A 14,361-nucleotide genomic window follows, 5' to 3' on the forward strand; every position below is an offset into this window, starting at 1 on the left:
TGGCTGTCCAAAGAGAGGAAGAGGGAAGAATTTATTTGCTCCCTCCCATTCCCCAGTGACCAAAGGTTTACTCCAGGGAGCGCTGACTCCTCCTCATTCCCCAGTTGCTTCTACATGGGCACTGAGCAGGTCTGCATCAACAGGGAAGCCCCAGGATGGAAGCTGATAGGCACCTGGGAAGCGGGGCTTTGTCAGAATGCACCCACAAAAAGTCAGTGGGAGCCCACACAGAGCCAGCAACAGAGGCAGAACAAAAATGCAAAGGCTCCTGGGTCAGGTGAGTCAGAGAGCACCTGAAGTAACTCTTAAGAGGTGTCTTATCCAACATCCCTGTCCTCTCCTACCAGCTCCATCCTTACCTATTGACATTTCCACATCAGTGTCTAAAAAGAACATTAATGTGGTCAAAAGAGAACATTTCTTCCTCCCTACCCCAACATGTTCCTCCTATGTCTTCTCTATCTTGGTCAATAACATCTTAATCCAACCAGTTGCTAAGCTAAAAACTGTAGAGTTATCATTGGTTTCACTCATTGTCCTCCCTATCCCCAATTCATCTACCAGTGGGTACCACTGGCTCTAGCTACAAAATCTATCCCAAATCCACCCACTTCTCTCTATCTGCCTACAACCAACCTAAGCCCATCCATTACCATATCTCAGGTGGACTCTTCGGGACCTAATTGGCCCTCCTGCTCTTTACTTCTCAACAATACAGTCTTCACACAGTTGCAGCCAGAGTGAGCTTTTTGTTTTAGTTTTTTACATTTCACCATAAAAAAATTGCAAACATATACAAAAGCTGAAACACTAGTAACTGTATTAACAATAGTGATAATAGTAACAAAAGAAGGTGAAAGTTGCTCAGTTGTGTCCAACTCTTTGTGACCCCATGGACTATACAGTCCATGGAATTCTCTAGGCCAGAATACTTTAGTGGGTAGCCTTTCCCTTCTCCAGGGTATCTTTCCAACCCAGGGATCAAACCCAGGTCTCCCACATTGCAGGCAGATTCTTTACCAGTTGAGCCACAAGGGAAGCCCAACAAAAGAAACAAAAGTGAATCAAATCATGAGCCCACCTTCAACAAGCATTCAATCATGGCCAATTCTGTTTCATTTCTAATTTTGAGATAAATTCCAGATACCTCATCATTTGTTCTATAAGCAATATGACTTTGCATCAGTTTGCATCGCTTAAAGATAACTTTCAAAGAAAATCATATATATGTGTTAATATACAATATTTGTTTTTCTCTTTCTGACTTACCTCACTCTGTATAAGAGGCTCTGGGTTCATCCACATCATTACAGCTGACTCAGATTTGTTCCTTTTATGGCTGAGTAATATTCCATTGTATATTGGAACATCTTACCAAAGGAAAGATTAGCAAAAATTGCAAACAACTTTTTAAACACCACCCTAACTGCATAACATTATGGAGTGTTCTTTTTAAAAGGCGAAGCATATCATGTCATTTCTGTGCTGAAAACTTTCCATCGGCTTCCCATCATGCTTTGAATAAAGCCAACTCCCTTATTAAGGATTAGAAGGCCTAGCCTCACATGGCCCCTGTCTGCACCCCTGATCCCATTCCTGACCAGTCTCTCCCACTGCACACCAGCCACACTGGCTGCTCCATGCCCTCACCTCCCCAAGAGCCCTAGTTGATCTCCATGCCTGGGAGGCTCGTCCCTGCCATCTTCCAATGCTCAGCTCCTTCTTGTCATTCAGGTTATAGCTTACATGAGAGCACTTCTTATCACCTCTCTTAAGTAGCCTCCCAGGAGTTGCCACACTGCTCTCTTCTAATCCTCTCCATATCCCTTTGCCCATGACATTTCCGGTGTGTGTGCCTTGGACAGGTTTACACTTATTGTCAAGCATGACTATTAATAGGACTTTGTTTGCTCTCGAGTGTGTCCAAAAAATCTATGGTCATCCTATTTTTGTTGGACTTTGGGTTACTTATTGTCAATCTTCTTCTATGAGAATATACACTCTTTGACAAGAGACCTCTCATATGACTAGTTCTCCACTGTATCCACAGTGCTTGGCAGATGGGGGTATGTGGAAGGAAGGCAGGAATGGAGGGAGGAAAGGAGGAAGAGAGGGAGGGAGGGAAACAGGGTAGGGGGAGATCTTAGGCTCTGACTTTTCAGTCCTGGTTCCGATTGGAACTTTTGTACTCACCTATATTAGGCTTCCATAATTTTCTATAAGTATTTCTATGTTGTTTAACATAGATTAAATGGGTTTCTGTGATTTTTAATTAAGCAATTTCTGATAGCTGCTAATTTCTTTTAAGTAATTTTTCATTTTCCCATTCATATCACACTTTTCTTCCAGTGAAGTGCATTCTTTAATTAAACAAAATAAAGCAAACAAACAAAAGTCCTATCAGCAGAGCCACAGTACTGTACTGAATATTTGTATCCTTCCTCTAAATTCATACACTGAAATGCTTACCCTCAGTGTGATGGCATTAGGATGGCTTTTAGGTGGTACTTAGGTCATAAGGACAGAATCATCATGAGTGGAATTAGTGTCCATACAGAATTCCAGCCAACAAGAAAGATCAGTGGAGAAATAACTCCAGAAAGAATGATGGGATGGAGCCAAAGCAAAAACAATACCCAGCTGTGGATGTGACTGGTGATAGAAGCAAAGTCTGATGCTGTAAAGAGCAATACTGCATAGGAACCTGGAATGTTAGGTCCATGAATCAAGACAAATTGGAAATGGTCAAACAGGAGATGGCAAGAGTGAATGTCGACATTCTAGGAATCAGCAAACTAAGATGGACTGGAATGGGTGAATTTAACTCAGATGACCATTATATTTACTACTGTGGGCAGGAATCCCTTAGAAGAAATGGAGCAGCCATCATGGTCAACAAAAGAGTTCGAAATGCAGTGCTTGGATGCAATCTCAAAAATGAAAGAATGATCTCTGTTTGTTTCCAAGGCAAACCATTCAATATCACTGTAATCCAAGTCTATGCCCTGACCAGTAATGCTGAATAAGCTGAACTTGAACGGTTCTGTGAAGACCTACAAGACCTGTTAGAACTAACACCCAAAAAAGATGCCCGTTTCATTATAGGGGACTGGAATGCAAAAGTAGGAAGTCAAGAAACACCTGGCGTAAGAGGCAAATTTGGCCTTGGAATACAGAATGAAGCAGGGCAAAGGCTAATAAAATTTTGCCAAGAGAACTCACTGGTCATAGCAAACACCCTCTTCCAACAACACTAGAGACGACTCTACACATGGACATCACCAGATGGTCAACACCAAAATCAGATTGATTATATTCTTTGCAGCCAAAGATGGAGAAGCTCTATACAGTCAGCAAAAATAAGACCAGGAGCGGACTGTGGCTCAGATCATGAAGTCCTTATTGCCAAATTCAGACTTAAATTGAAGAAAGTAGGGAAAACCACTAGACCATTCAGGTATGACCTAAATCAAATCCCTTATGATTATACAGTGGAAGTGACAAATAGATTTAAGGGACTAGATCTGATAGACAGAGTACCTGATGAACTATGGACAGAGGTTTGTGACACTGTACAGGAAACAGGGATCAAGACCATCCCCATGGAAAAGAAATGCAAAAAAGCAAAACGGCTGTCTGAGGAGGTCTTACAAATAGCTGTGAAAAGAAGAGAAGTGAAAAGCAAAGGAGAAAAGGAAAGATATTCCCATCTGAATGCAGAGTTCCAAAGAATAGCAAGGAGAGATAAGAAAGCCTTCCTCAGTGATCAATGCAAAGAAATAGAGGAAAACAACAGAATGGGAAAGACTAGAGATCTCTTCAAGAAAATTAGAGATACTAAGGGAACATTTCATGCAAAGATGGGCTCGATAAAGGACAGAAATGGTATGGACCTAACAGAAGCAGAAGATATTAAGAAGAGGTGGCCAGAATACACAGAAGAACTGTACAAAAAAGATCTTCATGACCCAGATAATCACGATGGTGTGATCACTCACCTAGAGCCAGACATCCTGGAATGTGAAGTCAAGTGGGCCTTAGAAAGCATCACTATGAACAAAGCTAGTGGAGGTGATGGAATTCTAGTTGAGCTATTTCAAATCCTGAAAGATGATGCTGTGAAAGTGCTGCACTCAATATGCCAGCAAATGTGGAAAACTCAGCAGTGGCCACAGGACTGGAAAAGGTCAATTTTCATTCCAATCCCAAAGAAAGGCAATGCCAAAGAATGCTCAAACTACCACACAATTGCACTCATCTCACACGCTAGTAAAGTAATGCTCAAAATTCTCCAATTTAGGCTTCAGCAATATGTGAACCATGAACTTCCAGATGTTCAAGCTGGTTTTAGAAAAGGTAGAGGAACCAGAGATCAAATTGCCAACATCCGCTGGATCATTGAAAAAGCAAGAGAGTTCGAGAAAAACATCTATTTCTGCTTTATTGACTATGCCAAAGCCTTTGACTGTGTGGATCACAATAAACTATGGAAAATTCTGAAAGAGATGGGAATACCAGACCATCTGACCTGTCTCTTGAGAAACCTGTATGCAGGTTAGGAAGCAACAGTTAGAACTGGACTTGGAACAACAGACTGGTTGGAAAAGGAGTACGTCAAGGCTGTATATTGTCACACTGCTTATTTAACTTATGTGCAGCATACATCATGAGAAATACTGGCCTGGAGGAAGCGCAGAAATACTGGGCTGGAATCAAGATTGCTGGGAGAAATATCAATAACCTCAGATATGCGGATGACACCACCCTTATGGCAGAAAGTGAAGAAGAACTAAAGAGCCTCTTGATGAAAGTGAGAGAGGAGAGTGAAAAAGTTGGCTTAAAGCTCAACATTCAGAAAACTAAGATCATGGCATCCTGTCCCATCACTTTATGGCAAATAGATGGGGAAACAGTGGAAACAGTGTCAGACTTTATTTTTGGGGGCTCCAAAATCACTGCTGATGGTGATTGCAGCCATGAAATTAAAAGACGCTTACTCCTTGGAAGGAAAGTTATGACCAACCTAGATAGCATATTTAAAAGCAGCAACATTACTTTGCCAACAAAGATCCATCTAGTCAAGGCTATGGTTTTTCCAGTGGTCATGTATGGATGTTAGAGTTAGACAGTGAAGAAAGCTGAGCGCCAAAGAATTGATGCTTTTGAACTGTGGTATTGTAGAAGACTCTTGAGAGTCCCTTGGACTACAGGGAGATCCGACCAGTCCATCCTAAAGGAGATCAGTCCTGGGTGTTCATTGGAAGGACTGATGTTGAAGCTGAATCTCTAATACTTTGGCCACCTCATGCGAACAGTTGATTCATTGGAAAAGACTCTAATGCTGGGAAGGATTGGGGGGCAGGAGGAGAAGGGCACGACAGAGGATGAGATGGTTGGATGGCATCACCGACTCTATGGACATGAGTTTGGGTAGACTCCAGGAGTTGGTGATGGATAGGGTGGCCTGGCGTGCTGCGATTCATGGGGTTGCAGAGTCGGACACTACTGAGCGACTGGACTGGACTGAACTGAACTGAACTGAACTGAATCACTTTGCTATGTATCTGAAACTAACAAGACATTGTAAATCAACTATACTCCAATAAAAAATAAATACAATCAAAAGATAAAATGGGTCCCAGAGAGCAGTCTTTTTCCTCCTGCCATGTGAGGATAGTGAAAAGACAGTAATTTATAAATTAGGAAGTGGACTCTCCCCAGATACCGATTCTGCCCATGACTTGCTCTTGGACTTTCTGCCTCTAGAACTATGAGAAACAAATTTCTGCTGTTATAAGCCACCTAGTCTTTGATATTCTATTATGACAGCCTGAACAGACTAAGATAGCTGTCCTTCTAAAACAAACAAACAAAAAAATCCACCAAAAGTATTTTCCTTAACCATAATCCATTGAGAAGTCTGGAACTGCAAATAAGCAGTCCAAATTAAAAGGTAATCATTTCTACTCCACCACTACAATAAATATTAGTGACATTGGCAATAAAGCTTCATTATGCATGGCAATAAAGCTTGATTATGCATGGGGCCATTTTTTACAAAAAGCTTTCAGTGGGCGGTATAAGTACACTGTCAAAAGAGCAATAAATCCTTAACATTAAGACTCAATTTGTTTTTCATTTAAGCATATAAAGCATGCTTATTGCCCTGAGCTGTGCGAGAGTTTGGGTGAACAGTGGTGAGTAAAATAGACAAAATCCCTTCCATCATGGAGCTTACAGTCTTGGGGTGCCCTCTGAAATAACACTGTCTGAATGCCAGCCTGTATCATTTTTCTTTCAAGGAGGCAGCGTTTCACAGGCCCTGCGGTCAGACAGAAGATCTGGGTTCAAATCCTGGCTTTACAATTAGTAGCTCTGTGATCTCAGGACAGTTCCTTGATTTCTCTGTGCCTTAGTTTCCTCTTTTATAATACCGTCAGTTTGTTTAGAGGATTAAATGAGTAAAGCAATGATTAAAGTAAATAACAGTGTAAAGCAGTTAAATCAGTGCCTGACAAAAGAAAGCTATAGATAAGAGTTTGCCATTTATATTATTATTACAGCAAAGAATAGGGTTGATTGAAGAGGCCTGTATTTGGAACACTTTATCAATGAACATTATACACCCATAGATGCCTGAACCCAATTTCCTGGTAGCCAGGCCCTTTTTTTTCTCTAGACTAGAATTATGAGATTTCTTATCTGGAAAAGTTGAATGGCTCCAGAGAAAAGACCTCCAAAGAATGGCATCTGGAAGTTTCCCAGCATTGGGCCAACTCCCTGCCAATCACCTAATACAGCTGTCACTGGATAGGAAGCCCCACCCAGATGAGAAGCATCCCCACTCTGCTTTCTGCAGCTCATGCTTAATTATGAACAAAGTGCTGCAGATGACCAGACTTTTGTAATAGTGAGACACCAGGAAAAACAAACAGATAATGGCATCTCAGAATAAACAAAGAAAACACAGAAAACCAAAGAGAACTTGTATCTTCTGAAAGGTTAAAAAAGATATTTCACTTATTAAAAAAAAAAGCACCAAAATGCTATTTTTAAAAAAGAACAGAGAATAAGAAAGAATTCTGGGGAAATTAAAAATAGGAAAATGTGCTACTTTAAAAAATTTCCATTCTTCTGAAATGGAAAATCTGATAAAATGGTTGGAAAATAAAGTCTATATCTATATATACACATAAATATACTTAATTATCAGTCAGTGCCTTCCCCCTTCCCTAACAGCAGGATCATAGAGTCTATCTTGTCTTCCCTAACCCATTTTTCTTCCATGTTCCCTGCCCTGGGCTACATTGGAGGGCTCTTGACCACTAGAAATGTCTGTAATCTTAAATCCCATGGCACACAAGGCTGGCAAATGTCCAAGGAATGAAGGAAAGAATGAGTGATTGACAGCAGCAGTGAAGCTCTGATATCACACCTTTGCCAGCCTTCTTGGCTCAGTTCATGCTTCTCTTCCTGAATATTCTCTCCCTACTTTTCACAAAAAAGAGACCTGGCAAAGTTTTGTGAGCATGTGAATGCTGGACTTGAAATTACACAGACCTCCAGGCTCTGCTATGAAGTTTGCAGAGAGGCAAGGGTCATGTCTGCCTCTATTAGAACATCTAATAGAACATCTATTGGCTGGCACTCCTGTGTCACCATCAGCCAAAATGGTGACATCAGTTTTTTTGAATGGCCTTTGTCAATGTTGGTCTGACAACATGCTGCATGAAATGATAGTTATTAGCATTACATTAATAATGATAATTAGATACAACACACACACAAATGTGAAACAGAAGATGAAGATGGATAGTATGAGAGGAAAATAGAATGTATAAAAGATAAATCCAGGTCAAATATTGATAGGAAATTCCAGAAAGAAAAAACAAAGGGCATTAAACTGTCAAATAAAGAACTCAGGAAATTTTCTCAGAGTTTAAAGAACATTAACCTTTAGGTTGAGAGACTTTAGCACAAATGAAAAAAACTGTACCAAAAAGCAGCAACATGAAATTCTAGAACATCAGACATAAAGAGAATAAATGTAATCCATACCTCACAACATACACCAAAAATGATGCCAGGTAGATTAGAGACTTGTATGTATAAGTCAAAACTGGAAATCTTTTAGACAAGAATACAACATAAAATCTTCATATCCTTATAACAGGGAAGTATTTTTAAAATAAGACACCATTTAGGTCACCACAGAGCATCGGGTAGAGTTCCCTGTGCTATACAGTAAGTGGGAAGGAAATCTAAAAAAAGAGAGGCTATATGTATATGTATATACATATGTATATACCTATATGTATATGTATAGCTGATTCACTTTGCCATACAGAAGAAAGTAATATTGTAAAGCAACTGTACTCCAATAAAAATTAATTTAAAAAAGACAACAAATTCATAACTTACAAAAAGTGACACTTTGACTACGTTAAATTCAAAACCTCTATTACATCAGAGGAGACTGTAGAAAAGACTGCCCCATTGTTCACTCATCTTTTTGTTCTTTCCTCATCTACACACAGCCAGAATGCATTTCTCAGCCTCACCTGCAACAAGATGTGGCTGCATGACTGTATATTGGCCAGTAAAATGCATTCATTTGAAACAAGATATCCTTCATCATTTTAAAGCTATCTGGCTAACTGTGTTTTCAGTATTTCTGAGTTGTCAAGACATGTTTATAAAGCACTATCTTTGGGCTCAGCATGGAGGTGAGGCAGAGAAGAGCAGTTAAGGACACCATTCTGGAGCCACTTAGCCCTGCCAGCTTCTAGCTGTGTGACCTCAGGCAAGTTATTTCACTTCTCTGTGCCTCATTTCCCTCATCTGTCAAACGTGGGACATAATAAGGACAGGGCTACCACAAGCAGACATTGTAAAATTTCAGTAATACATAATAAGTGTTCTAGTATCTTGACTCCTGTTACATTTTTGAAAAGGATTTAATCCACAATACGAATGTTAAAATGAGAGGGAAATAATCAATGAAATAAGACTTTTTCATTGTTTAGTAAGGCAACTGACACGTAGTAAGTGCTCAGTAAACATTTTTGAATTAACAAGTGAATGAATATGAGAGTAAGCAATAATGAGAAATTTACTTAGGCAGGATGGGCATGAACCCCTCGGCATTATTCAGCAATTGTTTTCAGTGTTTCTTAGCTCCAATTTACATTAGAGTCACCTGGGAGCTTTCTAAAAGTACCAGAGATAGAACTGCAACTCCCTCTCTTGTTCCTCGATGTCCAAATCTATAAAATGGAAATAATACTACCTCCTTCCATAGGATTGCTGAGAGATTAAATGAGTTAATAAACATGAAGAGAAGAGAAGACTATCTGGCATATGTGCTCAGTTGCTTCAGTCATGTCAGACTCTTTGCAACCCGAAGGATTTTCCTGGCAAGAACTCTGGAGTGGGTTGCCATACCCTCCTCCAGGGGATCTTCACGACCCAGGGAACAAATGCCCATCTCCCGTGTCTCCTGAATTGCAGGCAGATTCTTTACCACAGAGCCACCAAGAAGCCCATCTGGCATATAGAAAGCACAGTAAATTATTAGTTTTTTAATATTATTATCTTCAAAATGTTAATGCTTGAGCTTCCAATTAGAAAAGGAAAAGATGAATGATTTAGGAAAACAGAAGGATGACCAGGCACTTTTCATAAGCTGTCTGTTTGAATTCTCTTTTCAAAACAATAAATAGGTAACACTGTGTCCAATTTGTAGATGCAGACAGAGGCTGCAAACCTTATGGCTATTCTGTGCTCTTCAGGCACATTCTCATTCTATAGGACAATACAAGTACTTTCCCTTTCAGAGAAGATCTCCCTGTTTACTGAAATCATTAATCCCATAGACACAATTCCATTATAATGTGCTAAAGATCACTGAAGCTGCTCACCCTGCTAAATGGCACTGTAATCAAGCTGTCAAGGAGGCTTGGAAACCCAAAGACTGCTATTAAATCATCCCTCTGGCTCCTCGTTGCCAGGGAAAGTAATCTCAATTCCTTTAACCTTTCCTCATAGGTGTTATTTTCCTAGCGCTTAGTCATTGTCCCTTTCCTCTGCAGTCCTAACCTCAGAGGGACATAAGAGAGACTGCCTTGGATGGGCCTGTTACCTTATGTGCTCCACCTCTCTCCTTGGCTCTTTTTGGCAACCCTGGTTAATATCATCAGAGATTTGTCTAATTTTCTTAGCTTTCTTAAAGCTTTCTTGCATACTTGATCCCATTTAATTTTGTCTATTTTATCGATGGCCATCCCTTTAAAAAAATTATTGTAGCGTAATTTACATATAGTAAACTTCACTCCTTTTAGGGTATAATCCTATGAGTCTTAACAAATGCATACAATGATATAATGATGACCATGAAGATACAGAACATTTCAACCATCTCAAAAAGTTCCCTTACGGTTCTTTGTTTTCCCCTTCAGCCCCTGGCAACTACTATCTCTTTTCTGTCTCTGTAGTTTTGCCTTTTTTTGAATGTCATAAAAATGGAATCAGATGGTATGCTTTTGAGCTTTTTGAGTCTGGACTGTTTCACTTAGCATAACGCGTTTGAGATCCATCCATATCCTTGCATCCTAACATGTATCACAAGTTAGTTCCTTTTTTTCACTCAGTGGGGTTCCATTATTTGGGTGGACTATGGTTTGTTTATCCATTCACCAGTAGAAGGATAGGATTGTTCCTAATTTTTGGTGCTTATGAATAATGCTGCTATAAACATTGTGTACAGGCTTTTGTATGAACATAAGCTTTTGGTTCATTTAGGGTAACACCTAAAAGTGGGATTACTGAGTCATATGGTAAGTGTATTTAAATTTTATAAGAAATTGCCAAACTATTTTCTAAAATGACTATATCCTTTTGCAATTCTCACCAACAATGGACAAGAGTTCGAGTTACTCTGCATCCTTATCAGTACTTGGTATTGTCAAGTTTTATTTTTTATTTTTTTTTAGCCACTCTTTTATATGTGTAGCTTCCCATTGTGGTTTTAATTTGCATTTCTCTAACAATGTTGAGCATCCTCTCGTATGCTTATTGGATATTTATATTTTTTTTAAGTTTCTTTTCAGGTTATTTGTCCATTTTTTTATATTGAGTTTTTTCCTTAGTTCTGAGTTTTGAAAATTCTTATATAAGTCCTAAATCAGATATTGATTTCCTGCTTATTTTTTTTATCCTCCCAAGGGGCAATATCAGATATTTCAGAAATGAGCATAGAGATGGTCCTTAGCACACAGCCAGTAGTCACAAGTGAAGCAGATGTTTATAGAAGAAGACAGGAAAGACCTTGATTATATAGTAATGTTCTCTTCATCTTATTGTATACAAGTTAGAACAATATGGAGGGTCTATGGTCAAAAAGAAGAAAGACAAAAAATAACACAAGTTTTCCAAGAGTGGGTCAAAGCCAGTAAAACAAGAATTAGTTTGGTAGTAGTTTCACTTTGAGACTGGACTAGGAGTTGCCATTTTCATTCTTCCCTTTCTCTTAAGAGTAAGAATTCTCCCTAACTTCCTGCATCTCCAGCTCCAAAGGGACCCATCTGACTGGCTGAGCACTCGAGCCAGAATCAGAGAGGGTGAAGAGACTGGCCCTGAGAGAAGGGAACCATAGAAGAAGGAGAGGAAGAGGAGTGCCCTGGTGCCTCAGGGGGATTCAGTGTGTACTGAGCTGTGGCTTTCCATACTGAAACATCATCTAGACTCCTGCAACATGTTTAATCAATAGAAATCTTTCTAGGAGGGAAGGCTGAGAGGTGGTAATATACTTGGGACTGCTGAAAATCAGGAAGGGTGTGAAGCTATGTTTGCAAATATCAATTCTCCGTGTGAAAGAAGAGAGCAAAGATGAAGCTTTCTACTAAAGGACTGTAAGATCCCACCTCCTAGCCATTATGCACAGAGTTAGAAAGAGTGAGTCCACCTCCCTATCTGTGTTTCCACTACTCATCTTTCACTAAGGAAAGATAGATAGATAATAAATAGACAAATTATCATTGGCTTTTAACTCTATCAAATAATCATGGAATCTGGTCCCATCACTTCATGACAAACAGATGGGGAAACAACGGAAACAGTGACAGACTTTATTTTTGGGGGCTCCAAAATCACTGTGGATGGTGAAGTGACTGCAGCCACGAAATTAAAAGACACTTTCTCCTTGGAAGAAAAGCCATGACCAACCTAGACAGAATATTAAAAAGCAGAGCCATTACTTTGCCAACAAAGGTCTATCTAGCCAAAGCTATAGTTTTTCCAGTAGTCATGTACGGATGTGAGAGCTGGACCATAAAGAAAGCTGAGCACCAAATAATTGATGCTTTTGAACTGTGGTGTTAGAGAAGACTCTTGAGAGTCTCTTGGACTGCAAGGAGATCCAACCAGTCCATTCTAAAGGAAATCAGTCCTGACTATTCATTGGAAGTACTAAAGCTGAAGCTGAAGCTCCAATACTTTGGCCACCTGATGCGAAGAACTGACTCACTGGAAAAGACCCTGATGCTGGGAAAGAGTGAAGGCAGGAGGAAAAGGGGATGACAGAGGATGAGATGGTTGGATGGCATCATTGACTCAATGGACATGAGTTTGAGAAAGCTCCAGGAGTTGGTGATGGAGAGCAAAGCCTGGTGTGCTGCGGTCCATGGGGTCACAAAGAGTTGGACATGACTGAGTGACTGAACTGAGCTGAATAATCCTAGACTTTCTGATTCTGGTATTGCTTACTTGACTCTGAAAATATGTTATGATTTTGAAGCACTCATAGCATCTAACAAATGAAAACAGACGATTTCAAATTGCCTGACTTTTCTACGGTAAACTTAACTAGTCAATCTATTTACATTTTCTTTCTCTTATGTCAAAATAGACAGTTAACTGGAGGAATCAACCTGCCTGACTTCAGACTATCCTACAAAGCTCCAGTCATCAAGACAGTATAGTACTAGCAAAAAGACAGACATATAGATCAATGGAACAAAATAGAAAGCCCAAAGATGAATCCACATGCCTATGGACACCGTATCTTTGACAAAGAAGGCAAAAATATACAATGGATAAAAGACAATCTCTTTAACAAGTGGTGCTTGGAAAACTGGTCAACCACCTGTAAAAGAATGGCACCCCACTCCAGTACTCTTGCCTGGAAAATCCCATGGATGGAGGAGCCTGGTAGGCTGCGGTCCATGGGGTCGCTGAGAGTTGGACACGACTAAGCAACTTCACTTTCACTTTTCCCTTTCATGCACTGGAGAAGGAAATGGCAACCCACTCCAGTGTTCTTGCCTGGAGAATCCCAGGGACGGGGGAGCCTGGTGGGCTTCCGTCTATGGGGTCGCACAGGGTCGGACACGACTGAAGCGACTTAGCAGCAGCAGCAGAGCACTTTCTAATACCATACACAAAAATAAACTCAAAATGGATTAAAGATCTAAATTTAAGACCAGAAACTATAAAACTCTTAGAGGAAAACATAGGCAGAACACTCTCTGACATAAATCACAGCAGGATCCTCTATGACCCACTTACCAGGGTAATGGAAATAAAAGCAAAAATAAACAAATGGGACCTAATTAAACTTAAAAACTTTTGAACAACAAAGGAAGCTATAAGCAAAGTAAAAAGATAGCATTCAGAATGGAAGAAAATAATAGCAAATGAAACAACTGACAAAGAATTAATCCCCCTGAAATATACAAGCAGCTCAACACCAGAAAAATAAATGACCCAACCAAAAAATGGGCCAAAGAACTAAACAGACATTTCTCCAAAGAAGACATACAGATAGCTAACAAACACATGAAAAGATGCTCAACATCATTCATTATCAGAGAAATGCAAATCAAAACCACAAGGTACCATCTCATGCCAGTCAGAATGGCTGCTAACAAAAAGTCTACAAACAATAAATGCTGGAGAGGGTGTGGAGAAAAGGGAACCCTCTTACACTGTTGGTGGGAATGCAAACTCGTATAGCTTAGAGAACAGTGTGGGGATTCCTTAAAAACTGGAAATAGAACTGCCATATGACCCAGCAATCTCACCGCTGGGCATATACACTGAGGAAACCAGAACTGAAAGAGTCATGTGTACCTACCCCAGTATTCACTGCAGCACTGTTTACAATAACCAGGACATGGAAGCAACCTAGATGTCCATCGGCAGATGAATGGATAAGAAAGTGGTGGTACATATACACAATGGAATATTACTCAGCTATTAAAAAGAATGCATTTGAGTCCGTTCTAATGAGGTGGATGAAACTAGAGCCTATTACACAGAGTGAAGTATGTCATAAAGAAAAACACCAATACAGTATATTAACAC

At 39.9% G+C, this 14,361-nt stretch overlaps 1 long non-coding RNA gene across 1 annotated transcript in view; it reads right to left on the minus strand.

Annotated features, from left to right (window-relative positions):
• Positions 1 to 14,361, minus strand: part of LOC145546144 (uncharacterized) — a 216,245-nt gene that overhangs the window by 77,375 nt on the left and 124,509 nt on the right. The window lies entirely within an intron of this gene.

Source organism: Giraffa tippelskirchi, chromosome 4 (assembly GCF_054371585.1).
Source record: "Giraffa tippelskirchi isolate mGirTip1 chromosome 4, T2T-mGirTip1v1.2.pri, whole genome shotgun sequence".
NCBI classification, from domain to species: domain Eukaryota; kingdom Metazoa; phylum Chordata; class Mammalia; order Artiodactyla; family Giraffidae; genus Giraffa; species Giraffa tippelskirchi.